The sequence below is a fragment of the Pleurodeles waltl genome, chromosome 1_2 (genome assembly GCF_031143425.1).
Source record: "Pleurodeles waltl isolate 20211129_DDA chromosome 1_2, aPleWal1.hap1.20221129, whole genome shotgun sequence".
NCBI lineage: Eukaryota > Metazoa > Chordata > Amphibia > Caudata > Salamandridae > Pleurodeles > Pleurodeles waltl.
The window spans coordinates 790,831,809-790,858,871 of NC_090437.1; positions in this window are offsets into that span (position 1 = coordinate 790,831,809).

Consider the following 27,063-nt stretch of genomic DNA (forward strand, 5'->3'; position numbering starts at 1 on the left):
AAAGCAAAAGGGTCTTAAATCATTTAGCAAACAGTAAAAACACTGTTAGCGTTGAAAAGTACCTGGGTAGCGCCAAAATAACATGCACGGGCGAGTTTGCGTCGAAAAAGGTAAGCGGTGCATCGTTTCCCCACCCTCAAGCGAGACCGTGCGTCATTTCTCCTTCTCTGGTCGGGTCAGCATGCGTAGTTTTTCCTCTCCACAGGAGAGCGATGCATTGATCCGGGCAAGCACTCGGGTCCGGGCAGGTGTTGCGTTGTTTTTTCGTACCCAGCAAGGTTTGCGTCGAAAATCCTGCCACACGGTATCAGCAAAACTGCTCAATGTGGGTTGCGACATTATCAGCCTCCTTCAGCGGGTGTTTCGCGTAAATCTTCTAGTTACGTGCCTCGATTTTCCAGCCATGAAGCTGCGAAGCTGGCGACAGGTCATTTTTCAGTCTCGAAAGGTATGTCAATATTTTACCCGCACGGCGGTTTGTGCATGGCTTTTCCATCTTGGTCTGCCAGCTTCACCTTACAAGGCCCCAGGAACTGGATAGGGCACCACTTGGCAGGGCAGGAGTCTTTGCAGAGGGTCCAGGTGCTAGCAGGAGAAGTCTTTAATGGCCCAGGTACTTCAACAACAGGAGGCAAGCTCAGGACAAGCCATTTGGAGATTTCTTCACAAGCAGGAATGCACAACAAAGCCCATCTTTGTCCCCCTGTACAGGCAGAAGCAGCAACTGCAGGATAGCTCCACAAAGCACAGTCACAGGCAAGGCAGCACTTCTCCTCAGCTCTTCAGCTCTTCTCCAGGCAGAGGTTCCTCTTGATGTCCAGAAATGATCTAAAGTCTGTGGTTTTGGGTGCTCTTCTTATACCCATTTTGGCTCTTGAAGAAGGCTTACTTCAAAGGAAAGCCTCTCTTGTTTGTGAAATCCTGCCTTGCCCAGGCCAGGCCGCAGACACACACCAGGGTGTTGGAGACTGCATTGTGTGAGTGCAGGCACAGCCTTTTCAGGTGTAAGTGACCACTCCTCCTCTCCCTCCTAGCACAGATGGTTCATCAGGATATGCAGTCTACACCCCAGCTCCCTTTGTGTCACTGTTTAGAGAGGTGCAAACAGCCCAACTGTCAAACTGACCCAGACAGGGAGTCCACAAACAGGCAGAGTCACAGAATGGTTTAAGCAACAAAATTCCCACTTTCTAAAAGCGTAATTTTCAAACACACAGTCTTAATACTAACTCTACTAAAAGATGTATTTTTAAATTGTGAGCTCAGGGACCCCAAACTCCACATGTCTAACTGCTCCCCAATGGAATCTATTCTTTAATCATATTTAAAGTACCCCCCATGTTAATCTATGAGAGAGATAGGGCTTGTGACAGTGAAAACCAAATTTGGCAGTATTTTACTGTCAGGACATATACAACACATTACTATATATCCTACCTTATACATACAGTGCACATGGGGCTACCTAGGGCCTATCTTAAGGGTGTCTTATATGTAAGAAAAGGGAATGTTTAGACCTGGCAAGAGGGTGTACTTGCCAAGTCAAATTGGTAGTTAAAATCTTCACTCACAGACACTGCAGTGGCAGGTCTGAGCAATGTTTACAGGGATACTAATGAGGGTGGCACATCCGGTGCTGCAGGCCCACTAGTAGTATTTGATTTGCAGGACCGGGGCATCTCTAGTGCACTGTACTAGGGACTTACCAGTAAATCAAATATGCCAATCATGGATATCCAATTACACATACATTTTACATAGCACTTGCACACATCAACAACCTGGAAAAAAAGTCAAAAAGTTAGGGAAGACCATGCCAAGGATGAAATATCTAACACTGATGCCGTCCCTTGTTCTTGGATGCCGTCCCACAGTGTTCACCCTGTCCATGATTCTCCGCCATAGCTCTATCTTCCTGGCAATGGAGATTTGCTATACCTGTGCTCCGAAGAACTGTGGCTCTACCCTGACTATTTCCTTCACAATGACCCGCAACTCCCCATCTGTGAAACAGGGGTGCCTTAGTGGGGACATTTGGTGGGGTGTGGGATATGGAGTGTGTGACGGATGTTTGGGTGGTTGTGGTGTGTGTGTGTGTGGTTGTGGTTGTCTCTGTGATTGGCGTGGCTAGCTATTGCAGTCTTTTCGTGTTGTCAAAGGGTTGTGTGTAAAGTGAGTGTGTGTTTTATGGTGCTGTGGGTGGGTGTGGTGTGTGTATGAGTGTCAGGTGTGTGATTTTAGTTTTGCCCAATGTTGTGTTGGTTTGTATTTGGGTGGCCATTCTGACAGTGCCGGTGTGTGCCGCCAGTGGTTGATCACTATTGAATGTCTGCTGTGGTGATTTGTGGGTCATAATGTGGTGGGCGTTGTTTTGTTGACGTAATGGTATGGGTGCTCGTACCAACACATTAACACTGACCTTTGGTCTGGCGGATATAAGTTTGTGGCAGTATTCTGTCGGTTTAGTGTGTGTGTGTCATAATATGACGAACGGATGTTCGCCTCCACGACTGTTTGTTGGTAGCCATCACCGTGGCGGCAAGCGGCATTTACCGCCAATGTCATAATGACCATCTTAGTGTTCTCCTCACTGGTCTCAACAGCAGGTGCAGTTCTTCTGCTGTCTTTGACAGGCCTAGTAATATTCTGAAGAATGTACGTGACGTTTGTGCCTGGTCCCAGCCTGTAAGTGGAAGGGAATCTTTTGTCCAACCTTAATCCAGTTCTGGGCAGCTCTTCTCTCCCACTGGGTTTAACGCCAGCCTGCCTAGGAGGAGAAAATGGAGGCAGGCCTAGGTATGAGCTACATCAGCCACTGACAAGGTAATTGTCTTTTGAAGCTCAGAAAGCTGTTGGGCACAGCCAACCTGCTGCCGTGCTCAAGAAAGAAAGACACCTCCTCCCACCCAAAGCCCTGTGCCCACTGTCTGAGAGCATTCCACATCTTACTTCAATGGAATTGTCAGTGGTCAGGTGACAATTCTTGTAGGAAAGGCTTTTAGTTTTAGGTAGCAAAAACAGATAATTTCCTAAGTGTGCCCGTTACTTCAGAAAAATATAAAATCCAACCTGACCATTAAATGTTATTTTAAATTACTATTCAAATGAGCCTTTGACTAATTTCCTACAATTCCCAAGCTGATTTGTTTTTAATTTAATAGTGTAAACCAGTGTTTTGCTCTGGGAGATACAGGCTTGGCACTGTGAAAAACAACTTTGTGGGTTTTTCACTGCCAGAACATGCAAGACATTAAACATGTGTCCTATTGTTTAAATACTGCACACTCTGTATTAAAAAAGGAAGGTGTGGACCTGCCAAAAGGTTTATTTTTGACAGGTTGAAATGGCAGTTCTACAGGTTTTACTTTGTGTGGCCCCATAAGTGCTGCAATCTACTAGTGATATTAAATTTACTAGGATAGAGAAGGTACCATATACTAGAGGTGTATATGTAAGTTGAATGTACCAATCAGGGATTTAGCCAATTCAACATGTTTTAAGAGTCAGAGCACATGCACAGGGCCTGGTCAGAGGAATCTCAATGCACAGAAGGAAAAAACAGCAGAAAAAGATGTTTTCTTCCACACACACCCACAGGAGCTTTTTGGTTTCACCATTGTTAGATTCAGCATTTCTCTTTCTCTGAATGCAGCATTGTATCTAGGAAAACAAAGCCACAGTTAAAGACCAGGTTGATGCATGTTGTGCCTTCTGGTGGTGCCTACAAAATCAGCAGCAAAAATGTGGAAGATATAACATCAATCTTAACAGACATTGAAGACTACAATAATCCAGCATTGACAATGACAATTGGTTGTTCGTTTAAGTGTATGTAACCGAAACCGATTGTCACTGAGAATGCTTGTTAATTTTGGGTCACAGATTTTTCAAACATGGCACATATTGGTAAACATGGATTCCAATTGATTAGACAAGTATATATGTTGATTGTTTTAAAGCCATTTGTGTTACAATGTAGGACAGATATACTACAACCTCGCAACCATTCCCCGCATTCACCGTACCACAACATGCAGCAGATCCTTCTCCCACCTTGCCGCCAAAACCTGGAACTCCCTTCCCGTCACCCTACGTATGACCCAGGACCTCCTGATATTCAGGAAGTACCTCAAGACCTGGCCCCCCCAGCGCCTTGAGACCCTTCCGGAGTGAATAGCGCGCTTAACAAATATCTGATTGATTGATTGATTGACTGACTAACATGAATGGTCACTAATGTCATAAGGCTTACCCAAGATCAGCACCTATCCTTGCAGAGTACTTCTGCACCAGGCTACAGGTGTGCAATTACTGGGCTATGCACAATGCACAATGGTAGTCTCAAAATGTGCAGCTCACACACATGTACTCCTGTTACTATGGAACCAGCCCAATTATCCTTACCCTAGCTCCTCCTCAGTGGCTTTATCTTAAAAGAATTGACACTGGTGGTAAACTTGGTAATATCTATCTTTAAGCAAATGGTGTTTACTGCTGTAGGAGGAAAGAGAGACTTTGAAGCTAGTTCAAAGATGATCATGGATTTTTTCTGCAAAGGAACTAAAGAAAGAACAAAAGGGCAGCACAAAGTGCATACTGGATTCCAACTATTCTTGTGCATGTGTTAAGCTTCAATAGCACATCACTACTTGGAAATGGGATTTCAAGAAAAATTGACAGGATAAACAAACAGAAAAGATAGTAGGCACCACACATTAATAATTAGCATAAGAAGCTAAGCTAAGGAAGCTGGATTTGTGGACCTGGCACTCCAAACATTACAAGGAAACAATCTAGGTGCTTAAGTATAATCAAAACGAAGGATGAATGTGTGCAAGCGCCATGTGCTTCAGTAGCTTGTTTAGCAGCAGTTGAGTCCTAGATTGCTGATGGTGATCTGGTTTGAGTCACTACCATTGGTGGGAGAGAGGACTTGTTTCCAAGCTGACTAAGCATGCTCCTTACAAAGGAGCAAAAGAAAGAAAAAACTTGGGCAACTCGAAAAATTAACTGGACCCCAGCCACTTCTACTGCCAATGTTAGCTTCCTGAACACGATGCCCACTGCAAAAAAGGGAGGTATGCAACATGTGTTTTTTCTTTAGATAATGGTGTAGGGGATATGAAGGACACTGCTTCAGGGACGAGGATTGATGAAGACACTATAATTGACAATGGGGTAAAGCTAAAATCTACTTTCATATCACCTGGCCCCATTCACCGTAAGGAATTTTCCAGTAAGGTATCAATGGCTTTGTATAAACTGGTGGATTCTCATATTAATAATAACAGATGTAGACATAAGTTCATTACCACTAAGAAAGAACATGCTATCCTTAAGAGTTTACAAAGTGACCAGTTGATTGTCTTAAGAGAGGCAGATAAAGGGGGAAATATTGAGGGTTATTACAACTTTGGAGGAGGTGTTAATCTGTCCCAAATGTGACCGATATACCACCAGCCATATTACGAGTTCCATAGAATATAATAGACTCGTAATATGGCTGTTGGTATATCCGTCACTTTACCGTCACTTTAGGGACAGATTAACACCTCCTCCAAAGTTGTAATAACCCCCATTGTCCTTATGGACCGGAGTGACTATGTGAATGAGATTCTGAGACAATTTCAAGATGTAGATACTTATGAAAGATTAAAGGAATATCCCAGAAATATTAATGCAAAGTTATGCGCATGGAGAGAATTTTAATTGTTATCAGATTCGGAATGTAACTTCTTGAAAGTGTCCAATTCACAATATCCATACATATACATTTTAATAACAATCCGTAAGCGTGGGCATTTCCACTTGGATCACCTGGTAATGGATCTCCAACTATGTCTCAGTTTTGTGATATATGTTTAAAGCCCCTGGTAAATAACGTACCTTTTATATAAAAAATAGTAAGGATGTACTTTGTAAACTAGACAATTTTGGTTAGGATGAAAAAACCTGATGTTTCCTATGCTTGATGTGACAAGGCTATACACCTATATATAATATGAGATGGGCATAGAAGCACTAAGGCATTTCCTATATAATAGAAGTGTGAGTTATTTGGAACATACAGAAATGCTTTTGGATATGGCACAGGTCATCTTGACTCATAATGTTTTTTACAAGATGGAACATAGTACCTACATAAGCACAGGAGTGCGATGGGCTTCAGGTTTGCTCTCTCGTATGTGAAAATCTTTATGGGGCTATAGTAGTGGTGGCATCCCTGGGGCCCCAGTGCTAAATAGTGGATGAATAATATATATTTTTTGTGCCAGATTTATAGATTATATTTTAATGATCTGGAAGGGGCCTAGAGAAGAATTGAATGATTATGTTGCATATCTAAACATCACTAGATTCAATTTTCAACTAACAATGAAGTGTGATTTTAATAGAATTGAATTTTTAGATCTATTGTTATATTTAAACAATAGAAGGATCCATAGTGACATATATAGCAAAGAAACTGAATGCAACAGTGTATTACATGCAGCAAGCTTGAATCCCAGCGTAACTATTCAAGCCATCTCATTTTTGGAGATGGTACGCGCACTGCGTAGTTGTAACCATAATAAGAATTTTAAAAAAAGAATAAAGGAAATTAAATTGAATTTTAATGACAGAGGTTATGATACAGATTGCTTAAAAAAGGCTGTGAAGAGAGCATTAAAATTGGGAAGGAAAGATATTTTGGGAGATAATGGGACTAAACATAGAAACTACAGGAAAACTGAGAAGCAACCTAAAAGATTTACTACTCAGTATAATTTGTATAGTTCATGTTACAAATGGCATCTCTAGTTGGCAGTTAGTTCTCACCCTGTCCAAGTAGGGACACTCTAGTCAGGGTAAGGGAGATACACAGCTCAGGTAATCCCTGCTCATCCCCTTCGTAGCTTGGCACAAGGAGTCAGGCTTATCTCAGAGGCAATGTGTAAAGTATGTGTACAAACACACACAGTAACACATGGAAAGCATCACAAAAGGACTCCACACCAGATTAGAAAAATAGCCAATATTTATCTAAATCAAACAAGACCAAAAAAAAAAAAAAAAAAAAAAACACAATCAGCAAAGATATGATTTTTTAAAGTAAAAAGAACTATAATCCATAGAAAGCAAAGGATGAGCTGTTTTAGCACAAAGTAACTGGTATGGTTAAAAAATAAAGCCACAGGGATGAGCGTACATCGAAAAAGCAAGCAATGTGTTGATTCCTTACTTGCAAGTGAGGCTATGCATCGATTCTTTCTCTACAGGGTAAGCGATGTGTTGATTTTTTCCTTGCAGGGAAGGGATGCATCGCTTTCGGACAAGCACCCACAGGTCTATGTGGTAATGTTGAAGATTTGGATGCCCACAGTTGATGCGTTGTGAGAAAACAGGGCTGATTGCAGAGACCCCCTAACGTTTTTCCCCCATTTTCCACTTTTTGCTGGTGTTTTTCTGACTCTGGTGGTGCCCTGGGTATCACTTACCTCTGTGTAAAATCAATATGCAAATTAGGCTAATTATAATTGGCTAAGTCAACCTACCTATAAGTCCCTAGTATATAATAGGGCATGTAGGTTTAGGGACCACAGCAAATGTAGTACACCCATAGGTGCACTGCTGAGGTGCCCAGTGTCATTTTAAAGGCAGGTCTGCTTGCTGCTTTTAAATTAAAGTTATATGCAAATTCGACTTTGGAATTAAATGTAGTTCCAAAGTATTAAACTACCTTATGTTTACATATAAGTCACCCCTAAGGTGTGCCCTATGTGCCCCTAGGGCTGGGTGCCATGTAACCATAAGCAGGGACCTTATAAAAATAGTTTTATAAGTCCTGGTGAGGTAAAAACACCCAAATTCATGTTTCCCTCATTGTAGTCAATGGCCTCCATAGGCTAGAATGGGGAGACTTTATTTTAATTTTAAAAGCCCCCTTAAGTAATGGATACCAAGAGTTTGGTATCAAATTAAGTGTTATAATAAATCCCACAACTTCCAGTTGTTGGATTTAATATAACTTGTTCAGGTAAAGAGGTTTTAAACTTTACCTGAAAAGTTGCCAATTAAAGCCCTGCATTGTTTTTGCTGCTGTCCTCTGATTGGCCAGCCTCTAGCAGCCTTGCCAGGCTGCCTTGATGAGGTGTGAAGTGGCCTGGCTTCACACAAAGAGATGTGCCTGTGGGATGGAATTTCCCCTCAGCAGATGGTGAGACAGGAAGAGGCAGAGCTGCCAAACTGGTCGTCAAAGGCAGAGAAGGACATTTGGAGCAACCCAGCAACACCCTCACATCCTGCAACTCCAGACAACTAGGTGTCCCCTTGATTAGATTAGGAGAGGGCAGGAGAGGGGTGTGTTTATGAATTTTAGCCACACCAGTGGGTGGGCTCAGCCAGATGTAACCTCCAAAAATCATTTTCGGCCATGATGGATCTTTGAAGAATGTTGCCTCCTGGGATTGATTTTTGCCACACTTCCCAGGAAGTGGTCATCACAGGCGGAAGGACCCTGCACCTGATTGGAGAACCAGGACCCCCCTGCTTTTCACCCAGGAGCAAGGATAAAACTGGCAGACCTGCACCTCAGTTCCCTACCACATCCAACAAGGAAGAACCAAAGTAGAAGAAGGACTGCCCTGCTGGACCCCTGGCCTGCACCTGGAACCTGCACTCAGAAGGACTGCACCAGTTGCACACTTGGGCTTCACCACAAGAAGGACTTTGCCTGGCTTCAACTGGTTCAAGGAGGGACTCCCTGTTTGCTACAGGTGAAAAATTGCTCACCAGAGTCCCCTGCACCAACGCCTGAAGAAATCAAACAGCTGACCACTTTCCAGTGGCCAAAAAGGAGTTTGTGCCAGGTGCATTCTGGGAGTTGTAGTCCACAGCCCCAAGGATCACCTCAGAGCTTCTGGACCCTTGGAGTGATCTGTGGACCCCAAAAGAACCTTAAAAAAACATCTGGGAGAAGATCTAGAAGTCTGGAGAAGTTTGGGGAACTTTTGAAAAATAAGCTCCATAGACTGACCGACCCGCCGCGGCAACTCTAGCCAGCGTCCCGGCCTGATTTGCAGGTTCGTCCCGGTGAAGAAAATCTCCAAAAAAGAGACTAAGTCCGAAGGTAAAAAGTTGACTGGGACCTCCCAGCCAGATATCCGAGGAGGGCTCCAGGGAGGTTGGATCAAGATCCAGGTTTGCCCCAGTTGAAGGATTTTCTCCTTGAAAGAACGACTAAGACCGAAGGTAAAAATCTCCAACGAGGGCTACTGCGACACATATCCGGAGAAGAGGTCCAGGAGGTCGGATTGGACTGGCAGGTCCATCCTGCTGAAGAAATTCGTCAGAAAAGAGACTAAGGGAGTCATTACAACCCTGGTGGTCGGTGGTAAAGCGGCGGTAAGACCGCCAACAGGCCGGCGGAAAAAAAATGGAATTATGACCGCGGTCATCCGCCACTTCACCATTCCGACCGCCATGGCGGTGAGAACCGCTGGGCTGGAGATTGCGGTCTCCCCCACCCCCGCTACACCCCACAAATCCTCCCCCATCTCCCTCCACCCCCGAACATGCACATATACACACCCCTACACGCACATAAACACCCCGACAACACATACCCGCACACATACAAACAGACATGCACACCGTCCGACCCACACACATTTCCCATACACACAGCACCCCCCCACACGCATACACTCACTCACTCACCCCTCTACACTCTCACATGCACACAACACCCCCCACCACCTTCCCTAACGGACGATCAACTTACCTTGTCCGTTGATCCTCCGGGAGGGATCCATGGGGGCAGCTCCACCACCAGAACACGTGATTCAGTGGGCGGTGTTCTGTTGATGTGGCGGTGGAGGTTGAGCAACCTCCACTTTCCCGCCGTCTGCCAGTATAGCTGCTGGCGGCGTTCCGTACGAAAAAGGACGGCGGCCTGCCAGCGGTCATAATATGCAGCGCAGAAGACCGCCACCACTGGCGGTCTTCAGCACGGCAGTACCTCGCTGGTCTTGCGAAAAGACCACCAAGGTCGTAATGACCCCCTAAGTCCGAAGGTAAACTTTTGACCAAGGCCTCCCGCAAGCTGTAGCAAGCAGGGCTCCATTGCGGTCGGCCTTAAACTTTGACTTTGCCCCGGTCAAGGTGCAACCAGATGACCCGATTGGCGCTTTTTGTTTCTAGGTGCTAAAAAAAACCAATAATTTTTTAAAAATTCATAACTCCGGTTCCCCTTATCCGATTTTATTTGTTTTTGTGTGATTTTAAAGATAAAAATATAATCTATTTTTATAAATTGGTGTTTGGATTTTTGAACTGTTTCCTTTGTTTTATTTAATTACTGTTTTGTGATATTTGAATGCTTTACACTCAATCTCCTAAGTTAAGCCTTGTCGCTCGTTGCTAAGCTACCAAGGGCTGAGCTGGGTTTAATTTACTGAGACCTAACTAGTTTCCCTCTTCTGGCAGAAGAAGCAGGCAAGCACAACAAAGCAACAGGTAGAGTGTCAGGTCCTCCTTAAGCATCAAGCTCTTCTCCTTGGCAACGGTTCCTCTTGATTGGTTTAGTTGTGTTTATTTGCAAGTGCACAGGTAATTACATTAAAGGAATGTGATTAAATCATGAAGAGCAAACAGTGTAGGGTTCAGTCATGGTGGATGTTATCATCAGGGTAGCTGCTACAACATTTAAAGTCTCAAGTCCAGTGTCCTTGTGCCGTTGAAAAATAGAGAGTGGTTGCAAAACAGTCAAAAGGGTGCATCTGTGACACACAAGGGGAAACAATGAGTAGAGAATCAATTTCTGGCAGTGGTTGCTCCTCCTCGATGTGTAGGTGGACGTCCAAGTTTGTGGAGGGGGTTCCTCAGCTACAGAGTCAGGAGTGACTGAGGCATGTCCTTCCCCTTGCAGAGCCTCTATTCCACTGGATACCACAGATGTAGAAGGTCCTGATGCAACATGGCCAATGGATGGAATCTGCTGATGTGGACATAACATATTCAGGGTGGTATTGATGTCTTTCAGCACACCTTTTAGGGATGCCACGTTGGTACTGTGGGCCTCACACCATCCATCCATGCACCTTAACCCCATGTTTCTGTGCCCTTAGCACAGTTTGCTCACTCTGGTGCCAGGTCTTTCATTGCCTGGGTTCTCTAGTGGTGACTCCAGTACCTGTACTAGGGGGCATATGATGGCATTAGTTGTCCTTGGGACACAGGTTTGGGGATGAATGGTTGACTGGGATGTAGAAGCAACAGGGCTGGGAGGAGTCAATGTGGGCAGGGTGAGGCAGAGAGCATATGCACTTTAGCACTGGTAAAGTGCCCAGAGTCCTAAACTCAACAAAACAGGTCAGAAAAAGTAGGAGGGAGGAGGTAAAACGTTTGGGAATGACCCTGCAAAAAGGGCAGGTCCAACAGTTCACATGTGTATAACATACTCAAAAAACATTGATCCCTACTATGTGACATGGAATTGGAGAAAGAAGTGTTATCATCTAAACCTCGTGTGGTGTATAGTAAAGGGAAAACTATTAAGAAGTTCTTGTGTCCTAGTTATGTTAGAGGTAAATTAAGTACGACTATGGCAGTTGGGAGGTTATCCAATAAATCAAATTGTATTTTTGTGTGGTGTGTGCAAGCGCAATATGTGCCAATATGGAAAAAAATTGAATAACCACTTTTGCATATAATGTCAATAAGACTAAGACGATAAGGTCTTTTAAAAATTGTGACAGGGCGTTTAGCGCCTCAATACATGTTTGGCAGTCTGACGGTAAGACCGCTGTGGTGGCAGCTGCCAAAAGACACCCATTTTGGCGGTCATACAGAGCACCATATTACGAGTTACACAGGCAAGACTGTCGAAACCCAGCCAAAATGATGCCACCGCCGGGACTCTGGAAGGTGGGAAAGAAGCCGTTCCACCACCAGCACAGCCAGCAAGTCAAAAATTCTCTAAACCAATTACGACCCACAAATCACGATAGCGGTTCTCCTGTGGCGGAAAACCTATTGCGGTGCAAACCAAAGCAGCCTGCCGTCTATATAGTCATACACTAAACCTCATTAGATAGTTTGAATTCCACACACCTGACACACATCCACACACCGACATACCTACAAACAGCACTGTAAAACACACCCACCAATCCTTTGCATCAAAAATGGCATACACAGCTAGATAGAGGCTGCACACCGAAATTAGGATTAGGCACCCCTCCCCACTCCAAATACCACTCATCACACACCTGTACATCATAAAAATCACACAAAGTTTTTGCCACACATCAGACACCACCCGTCACCCGCTCACAACACAGCACCCAAACCACATCACCCATTTTTTCACCTTGTGTCGTCCACCACTATCATGACCCACTTCACAGATGATGAGTTGAGGATCATGTGGATAAAATTATCAGAGTCACACTTATTTGGGCCCCAAGTCCAACAAACCTCTATTGCCAGGAAAATTGAGATGTGGCAAAAAATAGTCAAAAGGGTAAATTCTGTAGGCAGCTATTCATGCACAAGGAAGGGCATCAGGAAGAAGTGGAATGACCTCAGGAGGAAGGTATGTTCCATAGCCATTAGATACCAGCTGGCAGCCCTCAAGGCTGGTGGTGGGCCCCCACCTCCTGCCCCAATGTGCACATCATGGGAGGATAAGGTCTTGGACATCATGCATCCTGATGGCGTGACAGAAATACCTGGAGGAGTGGAGTCGGGTAAGTCACAAACTGAAAATGTCACACCTAAAATTCTGGCTTGCCTGCTCACTGATAACCTTTTGACATCTTAACAGCCACCATACTCACCAACCCTGTGCCCATCTGTCCAAATAACCCTCTCTGCCATACCACGTCATCTAAACTCACCTGGGGGCAGAGTGTCTGTGTGACGTGGGTAGTACAGGGACTGACAGCACTACAACTCCCAGCAGGAACTATTCTACCACTAAGAAAACCAGAACAGTGTACCATAATGAAAGTAGCCTTGCATGAAACTACACAATCGACTCAACCCCCCTAAATGACCCACATTTATACAGTCCAAGGCAATGGCATCAATTCTATGGGCATCTGACAGTACAATACCACCAACACACAGCCACAGCTGTGCCCTCTGTTAAAATGGGCCTTTTACCTCCCATCACCCATTGAACGATACGCACACACATCTGCAGTGTGCTCCACTTGGTGTAACCTGATATATATAGCCAGGTAGATTGGCTCCTCCAAAACTGATCGAAAGGTCAAGTGAACATTTTGCAGCTGCCCGGTGACTCAAAACTGAACTACTGCTAACTGGGAAGTAACCTGAACAATAAAACCCACACAGCAGACAAGACATGAGTCTATCAACAGACCTCCAACTGCAAAGCTAATCTGATATCCTATAGTAAAGGTGTATGGTATAGGAAATCCCTGTATCCCATATAGCTGCATCCCAGATATGAAAGCAGGTGTCACTGTCATATCAGGGGATCAAGCAAAGCCTTTCTGTACATGGCTCAAAGCATATCTACCTGTCAAAGTTTGATACCACATGTTGCATTGCAATCTGTAACAGTCTGTTCCACTTCTTGAACAGGTCACCTACCCATTGTGACCATGGAGAGAACAGCTGAGACAGCCACTTCCCCCTGGATGAAGCGGACACACATTGGATGTGAGGAAAATAAGGATGACTCTGGCCCATCCAGGATACCTGGTCAGTCTACAACTGTCAGCCTCACCCTGCCCACATTGACTCCTCCCAGCCCTGTTGCTTCTACATCCCAGGCAACCATTCATCCCCAAACCTGTGTCCCAAGGACAACTAATGCCATCATATGCCCCCTAGTACAGGTACTGGAGTCACCACTAGAGAACCCAGGCAATGAAAGACCTGGCACCAGAGTGAGCAAACTGTGCTAAGGGCACAGAAACATGGGGTTAAGGTGCATGGATGGATGGTGTGAGGCCCACAGTACCAACATGGCATCCCTAAAAGGTGTGCTGAAAGACATCAATACCACCCTGAATATGTTATGTCCACATCAGCAGATTCCATCCATTGGCCATGTTGCATCAGGACCTTCTACGTCTGTGGTATCCAGTGGAATAGAGGCTCTGCAAGGGGAAGGACATGCCTCAGTCACTCCTGACTCTGTAGCTGAGGAACCCCCCTCCACAAACTTGGACGTCCACCTACACATCGAGGAGGAGCAACCACTGCCAGAAATTGATTCTCTACTCATTGTTTCCCCTTGTGTGTCACAGATGCACCCTATTGACTGTTTTGCAACCACTCTCCATTTTTCAACGGCACAAGGACACTGGACTTGAGACTTTAAATGTTGTAGCAGCTACCCTGATGATAACATCCACCATGACTGAACCCTACACTGTTTGCTCTTCATGATTTAATCACATTCCTTTAATGTAATTACCTGTGCACTTGCAAATAAACACAACTAAACCACATATCATGTATGAGAGACATTTTCCAGCTTTATTGAACAGTTGACTGTGAAAATTGTTGCATACACATCATATTCACATATGTTCCAAATCTGTTAAGTCCTATCTCACATTTACTGTTGAATCTGGGTCTGATGTATGTACAGTTATATGGACACACTCCTATCCCCATTAAGTGCACTTTCCAGCACATAGGTCGAAAACATGTCAAATATCACCCATTGCAGTACAGTTTCACAATGTAATGCTTCAGCATAAGTGTGAATAACAAGCACCCCACAGACTAATAAAGCTAGGGACATGTCAGTGTTTGTCTATCCAAAAAGGCAAAACAATTGGTCAAAACCTTATCACAAACCCATACCATGCCTCTGAAATGACCACCCTCCATATTGCTGACAGAGGTCAGTACAACTGTCCCCTATCATAGAACCTTTCACTTATCATGGTCAGGTATCTGCAGGCATGCTACTAACTTATGTCTTTCTTGACACATGCACAGTGGCCTGCAATGAGGAAACACAGTGACAGCTACATACAAGTTAAATAGTATCATTATCAAACCAATGAAAAGGTTGAGGGGAAGGAGTGTAGAGGATGACATATGTCAGAGACTCAAAACCACACAAATGATACCATTGGACCCAAAGAACATGGCTCACAGGTCTGTTGTGTTGAACAGTACACTACCATCCCACTGTCCTGACAGTCTGTGAATGGAACTCAGTATCACCAACATGATGCCATACAATTCCTGGATCTATCCAAGTTCACTTCACATGTCAGACCTGCAAATCTCACCTGGATGGGACACAATTCAGAACTGACCACATGAGGATTACCTTGTGAGGAAATCTGCAAATTAAAAATGTAATACAAAAGGTATAGGCAGGTAATGGTAATGAAGACCCAAAAAGACATGTCCTAAATATAATTGTTACATTGATCGTACAGTGTGACAAATATTAACAAAGGAGATCATCAGGGTAGTCACAACTCTAAGTACAATTTTGCGTGCACACCTGAGCTATGTCCTGCTAAGCAGCTAATGAGCTGTTTGATAGTCATACAAAGGCCATTCACAAACATCTCTAAGTCCCCCAAAAACCCACAGAGTCAAGTATTTTACAGAACAACACATGCCTGCAGTCAGTTGAAGTACTGATTTATGAGATCTGCACGGCTGACTCCACCTTCATCCTCATCACTGTCATTTCTGCATTCTCATCCACTGGAACAGTTAGCTCTCCCTCGTCTGGTATACATGGAATCTAATTCCTCCGGGCAGGGTTGTGGAGCAGGCAGCAGACGGCAGGCAACAATGATTTGACACACTTTGGCTGGTGAGTAGGGGAGGGATCCATCAGACTTATCAATGCAATGAAATGCGCCTTTAGGAGCCAAAAAGTCTGCTTCACAACACGCCTCCTACTTCCGATGGGCCTCATTGAAGTGACCTTCCCCTGGCGTGAAAGGGTACCCCTCTGGTGTCAACAACCAGGGACAGTTTGGTTATCCAGAATCCCCTGTAAGGAATTGCTACATGTGTGCAAACCTAAATATTGGACATCCTTACATTTGGCAGCAGACATAGGATACTGACACTTATCACCTATATGACTTACCAACCAGCCAGACTCTCTCTGTGCACTGTCATGTCATTATCTGTGGGATATTGCTATTCCACATGATGAAGGTATCATGAACTGAACTAGGGTACTTTGCACATACTTGGGAAATTAAAGGTCCCCCAAACAGACTACATGCACATTTATGAAGGGGAAGTTCTTCCTGTTCCTATACACCTGTTCTTTGCCACTTGGGGGAACCAAGGCTACATGGGAACCATCAATGAAGAATCAAGAATGTTACTACCTTGCTAATGTTCTGTTAGTGGAAACTGGCCACACAGCATTGTCGTTGGGCATACTAATGTAGGCATGATACACAGGTAATGGTAGCCTATTCAAAGTTACAATCTTGACAGATATACCAACATCATGTATCAATTGTAAGGTTCAGTAATTTATCAACATTGGCAATAGGTATGTCTACTTGCTGTTGCTATAAAGGATGTGGCAAATGAGTCCTGGCTGTTTCGGGACCTAATCTTGGCAATACCAGCTATGTGGTGCAGGTGTGTGTAGTTCACATACACATGTGAGTAGTATTATAAGTGTATTTAGACTTGTGGCTTGCATCATGGTAGTTGTACCTGTCATGTTAGCAACACTTGTGCTTTGGCCCTGGGAATCCTCCACAGACAGATTTTTGGCGTCTTGTGGTTGTGTGTGGGAAATAGAACTGAGCTAACTTGGCCCTACTTGAATGATAAAGTTTGTTTTCAGAAGATCAATGACCTAGATGACTCAGTCCACATTGTATTTTCAATCCCTTATACATCAATACTGGTACATGTGTGTGTGACGTGTTCTGACTCCTTAACCTGAAATTGGACTGTAGACAATTTGAGTTGTTACAGGTTTGGATATGTTCATTGTGTATGGTTGTAAGTATGTAACATGAAGAAGGTATGGCTTGCATACACTAGGTTTGCTTGCCTTTACTTTACAACGTGTCATAGTCTGGTACATGGTATTAGAGTGAAATATTTGTATGTGTAGAGTATGTGCTTTTGAGTAGTCATGAGCAAATTTCACATTCCTAAAATATTGGTTGATTGGTGCTTGACTATGTTGTTGTGGATAGGGAATCTGTGTCATGTGGCAAAGTGTCCTTGTCATGGTATGGTCAGTGTGATTGGTCAACTTCATCCATGGTATTGTAAGTGTCAGTTAGGTAGCATGGCTGGTGTTTCATAATGTTTATATTGAGGGACATACATCATATTGTATTGTGACATGGGGGTATTGGTGACCAGGATGTAATGAGGCTTATGTTTATTGGATGATGGAAGTGTTATCTTGTGAATGTGATTTCTGTTTTTCAGCATCAGCACCAGCAGGCAAAGGAAACAGGGCACAGCCGAGTGGTAAAGCTTCTAGCCATGGGATCTCCAGTCAAAGAACACTGACAGCAAGGGACCCAGTGACCTGGAGGGTGAGGGGAGTGCTACGGGGGAGACCTGATCCAATACATCTTCTTCAAAATCCTCCTCCAGTGGCAACTCCCTAGTGGTGGCAGACCAATATGGGATCACCCCAGTACCATCTCTGTCCACCACCCCCATTCTAACACCACCATCCCTGTTGCTCCCCACCCAGTTGGCAGAGCCTGCCCATCCAAGAGGGTGGCCATCTCCTTCACCACAGGCACTTCTGCCCCAGACCCATCCCCTGTTAGCCCTGCTGCCCTTAGAGAGGAGGCTATTGACCTCCTGAGGTTGATCTGCATGCATCAGTCGACCATCGTAAATGCCATCCAGGGAATGGCAACTAACATCCAACAGAGCAGTGCGTTGCTGGAGGGCACATAATTTCAGGCTATGACATCCACACTGACTGCTGCAAGTCACCCCTTGTCTACCCAGCCAAAACACATAAACAGACAGGCATTCAACCACCTGAACATCCAAGGGTAACGCAGACAAACATAAGCACCACAAGACATACCACCGGCACTGGCACACAAAGAGACAACATCCACCTGCAGACACAGCAACAGTGAAGACCTGCCGTGACACCCTCACTACTCCCAGCATCACAGACACAATAACTGATACAGCTGCAGGCAACCCACCAACATTCACTGGTCTAGCCAACACACCTATCTTACCTGCAGACAGCACCCCAGCAGACCCTCAAACATCCACCCAAGTCACCACACCCACAGACACCACAACCACTAACAAGCCCTCTTGCAGCACATCCACCATACCTCTACTCATCACCCCAAAAGGCAGCCACCCACCCACCATAGCATCCCCAGACAACTCCACCCTCCTCAGCCCAAGACACCCACCACCCACAAGCACATCTCCCACAAACACACACCCAAGACATCCACTTGTAAACATCATACAACCACTCCTTCACCCTTCACACCCAAACCCCCTTCTGATGACCGTCCATGTGTGTCTAAGAATGTTTTCTTTCCGAATTTGACCTTTTCCCAACTCTTACCCCCGCAACATCTCTAAGAGATCTGTTTCCTACCGCAAGGCCATCCCTTCCACCTCCAAAGCCTCCCCTACCTTCCTGCCAGCAGCCACGCCCTTCCCCTGCCAAAAAGAAGTCCACCCCTCCCAAAAAGGTCCGAACCCCCTCCCAGCCAAAACCTAAACACCTCTTCCCAGCCTAAGCCCAAACCGCCCCACCTTGATGCCCCTCCTTATCTGTGGAGGTTACATGGCAGTCAAGAGTCACTTTGGTGCACCAGTGTGTGCCTTTGGTGCATCATGTTGTATATATGGACTGGCCAATGGCCTTGGACTTCTATTTTTCTTAAAACCATCATTATAATACATTATAACTAATCAGTTGTTGTTTTTCTGATTTGATCTTTGCCCTGCATTTCCTTTCTGACGTTTGAGTTGTTCCTGGCTGACATTGGTTGTGTGCCAGTATGTATGTGTGTGCTGCTTGATACTTCCGCTATTGTCTGAGCAGTCTGTGAGGTTGTGTGCAGTGTTTTCATCTCCCTGGGATAGGGTGTGTTTTGTGTGATGGGTATGTGTATGTAGTTGAAATGTTGTTGTCATGGTGTTGTGTTGTGTTAGTGATGATATGTGTTTGTTGTAGTGCTGTGTGGCTGTGTGTGTTTGGACTGCTTGAGTCTGCCTGTATTGTTCAAGGCATAACAGGTTTGGTGTACTCTGTGTGTGTGTGTGTGTGTGTGTGTGTGATGTGTACATCGATTGCTAGGCTGTGTGATGGTGTAATTGTGTGTGTTCCATCACAGATGGTGGAAATTGCGTTGTATGTTTCTGAATTCTCTGTCCAGTATCGGTAGTGAGTGTTTGACATGTGTTTATATTTGTGCAGTTGTTGTGTTGTTACGAGTTTGTATGTTTTATGTGTATTTGTGAGGCTGGACCTGTGCTGCCATGCATAACTATGTGTTCTTGACTTGTGGTGTGTCTGGGTGTGCTGGCTTCAGTGTTTGTGCTGTGTATGTGTGGGTGTATTTGTTGCTGTGTGTAAGTGTGTGTGTCTATATGTTTATAATTAAACATTAACATATAAAAGAATCATTTTATCACTATAATAACTATTATATTTTTAAACATATTTACTACTGTTCATAAACTTTAAACCATAAAATTGAAATACAATTATAGTCTGAAAATAATAAAAATAAAAATGTAAAACCAATTTTTGTTTTTTTAAACAAATGAAAATCAATAGAATTTACTAAATGTATTCCCCAAAACATATTTAAATACTGAAAATATAAAAATATGATTATTTAAATGTTGCTACTAATTTCATTCACTATTAAACCAATAACAATTGTACATCATAAATAAAGCTTACACGTTTGAATAATTTAGTTATCACACCATTTCAAAAAAGGTTTAAAAAATGTAATAGAAAAAATAAAAAATTGCCAAAAAATATTTTCACAATGACATTATCAGTTTCAACATAAAAAATCGTACACATATTTTTAATTGTTATAAATAAGTTTAGCACAACAAAATAATTATTTTTAAAATGCTATCTAATTGATATATTCTAATTCATTAGAAAATATTATTTATAACAATTATAAATGTAACAAAACACATTTAAAATTTTACAATATTAATTTGCATATAATTAAAATAATTAACCATAAAGCTACATTAAAGTATGACATTTTAAAAATGTCCTCACCTTTTTCTCAAAAAAAAGTTTCCTGCTCTTTACCAAAATTATGACTTGATTATTTTTTGTCATTTTGTTACACAACAACTAAAAAGAAACATTCAACAATTTCATAATTCATTAATTATCATATTAAAAATACAAATAGGAAAATTAAATAACACATATACTCAAACACACTACATTACATTGCATACAAAATACAACAAATTATATTACAGACATAATTTTCTGAATTGGTTTATTTTACAACGGTATTAAAAACAGCACTTAAAACAATATTTTTACCTACCATGTTCCTGTTGATGATATTTCTGATGTCCCAATATTCTTGGCACTATATTTTTGTATCACAACATATTGTTTTCAATATTTTTTCCACCCACCATGTTTTAAAAGTTATTGGTCCCTATTGATGATTGTTGGTACACATATAATACAAATATAATGTGTCTGTGTTCCAGAAGCCACTGCCTCCTTTCAACATTTCTAAGAAGCAAACATTGGCGCCAGGTGGGGTGCGTGGATTGAAACATTTGATGACTTCATATATGCACTAGAGGAAGAAGATGACAAGAAGATCATGGCATATTTAAAAAAAAACTTGCAGGTGATAGGGTGAAAGAAGTGCTAAAGAAAATCTCAAAAACTGATGCAAATGTGCACATTGGGGCAGCTAAGACAGATTTTTTGCAAAAGTACTAGGACAATTTGAAAACATTACCTTCCATGATGTCATAAAAAGAACCGAATATAAATGTGCAGGTAAGATACTATATATACAGCTATTGAATAAAATATATACATAGATAGTCTAATACTTTACCCATCCTCCCATAAAAATGCAAAAATAATCCTGAAAAAAAAAAATTGAGTACTCACAAACCGTACCTGACTCTTCAAAAAGTGCATCATATTAAAGTGCCTCAAACAGAAAACACATATAAATCAGGTGGTTAAAAATGAGCAATTACCGTCAAATACCTTGTTCATCCTCACATAGAAACACATAGATAAATATATAGAAGACCACATAAATACCTTTGTCCAACCACCTATAGGTGTAATAAAGTGCATCATTATAAATAATCCACCTACTTATATTATTTTATATGGCACCCGAAAGCCAGTTTTCATGTGAATCAATGAAATTACTTTACAAAGTGTGTATACTTAGAATAAATGTAAAAAATCATTTTTAAAAATGTAAAATTCTGAAAAAAAAGTTTATTGGGTGGATCATACAGGCCTTAGGTGCAGACAGCAAGGAGAGCTGAAGACAAATAGGCTTCAACCATTAACGACGGAATGGGGCAAGAGATGGACAGACAAATAAAACATGGTTTAAATCTTGAGTTTCGGTAAGACAAAAATTACACTCCTTAGCTGATCAATGCTGTTTTGCCAGAAGCGTAATCAACAAAACCAAACCCAGGCGAAGCAGCATCTGAAAACGCCTAACTTTATGGGGGATATTCCATAAAATATTGCGTTGTGCTTTTTATACTACTAGAGACTTTGCTAAATTCATGAAAGAACTCTTTTTTGCATAACTCTCAAGATCTAGCCAAAAACAAAATTACCACGTTGCCTGCTTCAAATCCAGTTTTCAATTGCAAGGGGGATATTGCCAAGACATGATTACAGTGTAATTCCAACCTTTCAAGAGTATACGGGAAGTTCTTACAAAGGGAGTACTTGGCATTATCATTATCTAGAAAGATTTATCTCCTTACCACAAACCTCACAGTGTTTTCCTCGCTCCTTATGAGCGAAGTGGCCAAACGAATGACCCCTGCTAATCCGTATATGCACTTTGTAGCCCTATTTCCAGCCTTAAGGCCACCATAGAAACTGCTGTGTTAACAGACAAGAGTTTTCTAAGGATTTTACCTTCCAACTAATTCAGGAACCCCAAGTTAGAGATATCAATAAATTCCATGCCATTGAGAAGGGATGCAGGAATTTTAGCTCGATATACTGATAAAAGGTATGAAAAATGCCTTCTCCCTGTAGCTATATATAGGGCCCCTATCCTTGCTTGACACTCGGCTTTAGATTTATCAGAGGAAATATGAGCTACATCACTAAGGCTCCCGCAAACAATTTTCCCTAAAAGGAATACGATTTCACAATTTCCAGTTTTTGCCTTCCTAATGACCAGTGGAAGTTAGGAAATGTTATTTTTTTATTCCCATATAAGCAGATAACCTTACTTTTTGTGGCATTGAATCTTTAAAAAGTGTGACTCAGAGTATTTTGACAGAGACTGGAGACGATTCTGTAAACCTTTAGGCATTAAGTCAAAAATTATAATGTCATCAGCATATAACAAACAACAAATTGGGCACCCGCCTATTTGCAGGGGAGCTTTGAGACAGGAAAAAAGGAAAATTTGAGATGTATAAGGAAAAAAGCAAGGGCTCCAATAGACATCCTTGCTTAAGTCCATTCAGAGTGGATATGTCTTAGAATAAGCCTTTATCAACCCCTAAAATAATTCTACACCAAGTAGTGGAGTGAAGAGCTATTACTAACTCTAGGAGAAATGAAGGCACCCCCAGACTGGCCAACTTTCTCAATAACAAAACTCTATCCACTTTATTGAATGCCACTGAAAAATCAATCAACGTGGCATAGACCACATTTTCCGTAATAACTTGTAATTCTACAATGTTATCCGGGGTACTATGTTTGTGCCTAAAACCTGATGCTCCAGGTGAATAATGTTATTCTCCTCTGCCCAGGTGGTAAGTCTGGCAAGCAGACATTTAGTAAAGATTTTTCCAGCTGTGTCCAAAAGGGGGACCTGCCGGTATTTGGCAGGACAATTTTGATTGCCCTCTTTCTACAAAGGTACAATAATACTACCAACCCTGTAGGGAGGAATGCTTCTGGAGAGGAAGCACCTTCTAAAGACCACATATAAGATCTTACTCCAAGAGCAAATATCTTGTTTTATTACAGAAATTGGAAGTTCGTCAGGACCCATTGCAGCAGAGAAACACATAGAGTGAATGGCCAGTCCTATCTCCTTTACTGAGGGGGGGGTGAAAAATGCATCCCATTACTTTTGGGGTACCTAAACTGTTCTATCCCATTTGAAGCATAAAGGGAGGCAATAAATTCAGACCAACTGGCTTCAGCTATGACAACAGGTGTCAATCGAACTCTAGATCCACAGCCTTACCCACCAATGCCCAATGCTTGACCCTTTACTGCTGCTTCCCTAAGGTGGATCCAAAGCCTATCCCCATATTCTCTTGTGAGGCTGGCCTTTAAATGTCTCTTTTTCCTTTTTAACAAAGCTACCCTGGAATTCCTTTCCCCTGAATAAACTAAATACTGGGACCTGACCAGGTTATTTATTTCCCTGTCTAAATCATGTAATGGGCGAGGGATCAATCTCTGGTTATTTTTTGACACTCCAGAAGAAGAGTTAGTTAACAGCTGTTCCATGACTTTAGAACATTTTGCAATTCATTGCCCTCCCAATTATTCAGGTCAGCAACCACAGTTACTAACATCTCTGATACACCTGCAACCCTTTTGAGATCCCACTGTGACCTCCCTGTCTTTTTATCAAACATCGTAATTAACCCACCCAACTTCCAAGACCCTGTCAATGGTAAGTTTATTTCTAATGTAAAAAGAAGCAAGGTATGGTCGCTGTGAGGGAGATTTATGATCTTGAGATCACCCAGTAGGCAATAAGTGGAATAACCAAGCACCAAATAGCCTAAACTTGCCCTTCCCCCGAAGAAATGTGTGTGAAGGAAGCAGGAGAATCTGAGGGAGGCCTTCCATTGGCTATGAAGCAATTGTTTTTCCCAAGAAGGCTGAGGAGAAGTTTCCCTTTATTTGTTCTTATCGAGGGGGGGAAGACGCAGGCTTGAATTCGCAGCACAGCCTTTCTCACAGCTGCGCGCATTTGACATAAGGCATGGTTGGATATCTTGCAATTTAGGTCTCCCACTAATTATATAATTGGGGGGAACTCACTATGTAATGCGTTCTCAATATAGACAAAAACCTTCTGTAACAAGGAATCATAAGCTGCTTCAGGAGCAACATAAACATTAATTAGTAACAATGGGCAAAGCCCTGAGAAGTATTATGCAGTTGAAGGTTTAAGGCCATAAAAAGATTACTGGGGTCTTTATAGCAAACAAACTCCCTTTTAAGTGTATTTGACAACAAACAGGTAACTCCCCCTTTCAGGAGCCCCCTTCGAGACGTATTGGCAATGCAATCAATAACAAAATAATCATCCCATAGTAAATACATATCACACCAAATCTCCTGGGGGCAGATCAAATCAGGATTTAACAAGCTAAGGAAGGATAGTTTTTCCCTACTAAATTTTACGCTTTCTACATTCCAGGAAAGATGTTTTAGGTCGTGCCTGGTTTAGGACACCTGTGAGCCAACCGCACTCATCCAGAACATTAGTATTTTGTTGCTCCGGTGCAGATCATAATTCCCGAAATAGCACCTGCCTATCATTCCCTATCAGGGAAACATTAAGAGCCTGCAGAGCTATTCTATATCTAAACACAGAATGCTCAGTGTATTTAAAGTGCTCAGGAGATAAAAGGCAATCAGTGGCCTGATCCACTACCTTGTCCCCAGGGGCACTAACATGACTCAAGAAAGGAACTACATCAAACCCACAACTTTGTAAAAAGTAAGCTTTTTGAAGGACCAAATTTGCCCAACGCATAGAGCAAAATGTGATCCTGGACTTAAATCCTGCATTAGAGACTTATAGGGAAACAAGAGCAATGTCATGGCTAAGGGGGTCATTACAACCCTGGCGGACGGTGTTAAAGCTGCGGTAATACCGCAAACAGGCTGGCAGACAAAAAAAGGGAATTATGACCCTGGCGGAAACCGCCAACAAAGACAGCCACTTTAACACACCGCCCGCCACGGCGGTACAGACAAGCAGCGCAGCGGTCACCGCCAACAGACAGGCGGAAGTCAATGTACCGCCCATAGTATTACAACCCGCCAATCCGCCTCCTTTTCCGGGGCGGATACACCGTGGATAAAAAGATGGCGGAAACTGCTTTTGCAATGGGAAAACGCTCACATGAACACATCCCACGAGGAAGGAGGACTCCATGGAGCCCGAACTCCAAATACTGCCAGCGCTTGTCTTTCTGCTCCTCTACGACCAACATCTACGTAGGCACCGAAGACAACGGTGAGTACTGCACCTACGACATGGGGGAGGGGGAGGCAAAAGTTAGGGGGACACCCAAGAAACACTCCCACCCCCACCCTCGCATATTACAACATACACACCAATGCATTTCCAAACCTCACAGTAACAACCCACAATCCCCCCGGAAGAATGCAAAGACAAAGCGAGATCCGTTCAAACATTGTAATGTTGCAATCAACAAGTTTAGCAAAAATATACAGATATATACGAAAATCTTTCAGAAATATATACAGTACGAGAAGTAGTGCAGATATGTACATATCAATGTCCCTGCACCACTAGTCCAAAAATGCATGGGCGAGGCCCACAAAAGATACCTGACGACAATCGGAGAGAACACTGGCGGGGCATCAGATAGAAATACTACAGGCACCTCAGGGGGAAGGGAAGGAGGGGCACCTCAGCCAGATGACTGCAAAGCCAGATCCACGACGGAGCTCCATGCCCACTGTGCCATCCTGGGGAGTGCAAAGCCACAGTCTCTCAAGTCTCTACAGTGGGTGGCTTGCCCACTGTGCCATCCTGGGGAGTGCAAAGGCTCAATTTCGCAAGTAGATAACATCCGCCAGTGGCTCGTGAGGGGGACTGGTGCCCCGTGAAAGTGCCTGTCCCGTCACTGTCGCAGCTGCACATGGGATAAGAATCCTTGGTGTGGCGGTCTATTAATTCTTACCCGGTGCATGGCCTGATCAGCGGTCTTCACCAGGGCGGTTCGGGACTGTTCAGCGGTGCTTTGCCATGGCAGTTCTGCCCTGTTCAGCGGTCTTCACCATGGCGGTGCTTGCCCTGTTCAGCGGTGCTTTGCCATGGCGGTTCTGGTCCGGACATTGGTGTGTGGCATGACGTTCCCTAGACTGGGCATTGGTGTGTGGCATGACGTTCCCTCATAGCCCACCTGGGCTGTGGCAGCCGGGGCCCTCCTGGGTACTGACTCTGGCGGTGGTCTCCTGACCAGTGACGATACTTGGGCCCTCTTGGGCTATGACTCTGGTGGTGGTCTCCTGACCAGTGACGATACTTGGGCCCTCCTGGGCACTGACTCCGGCGGTGGTCTCCTGACCAGTGACGATACTTGGGCCCTCCTGGGCTATGACTCCGGCGGTGGTCTCCTGACCAGTGACGATACTTGGGCCCTCCTGGGCTATGACTCTGGTGGTGGTCTCCTGACCAGTGACGATACTTGGGCCCTCCTGGGCACTGACTCCGGCGGTGGCGGTGGTCTCCTGACCAGTGACGATAATTGGGCACTCCTGGGCTATGACTCCGGCGGTGGTCTCCTGACCAGTGAGGATACTTGGGCCCTCCTGGGCTATGACTCTGGCGGTGGTCTCCTGACCATTGACGATACGTGGGCCCTCCTGGGCCCTGACTCTGGTGGTGGCGGTGGTCTCCTGACCAGTGACGACAGTGCTGGCGGTTGGGTCTTGATGGCGCCCTTCTCCGCCGTGATACTCACAACATGCTGGCCAGACTTCCTCTGGGCCTTCCCCACCTTTGGTGGAGTCACAGCTGACTCTCCAATCCCCTTGGAACCCATGTGAGTTGGTTTCCCACCAGGAGGCTTCACATGGTCCCGTCGTCCACTCTCCAATTTCAG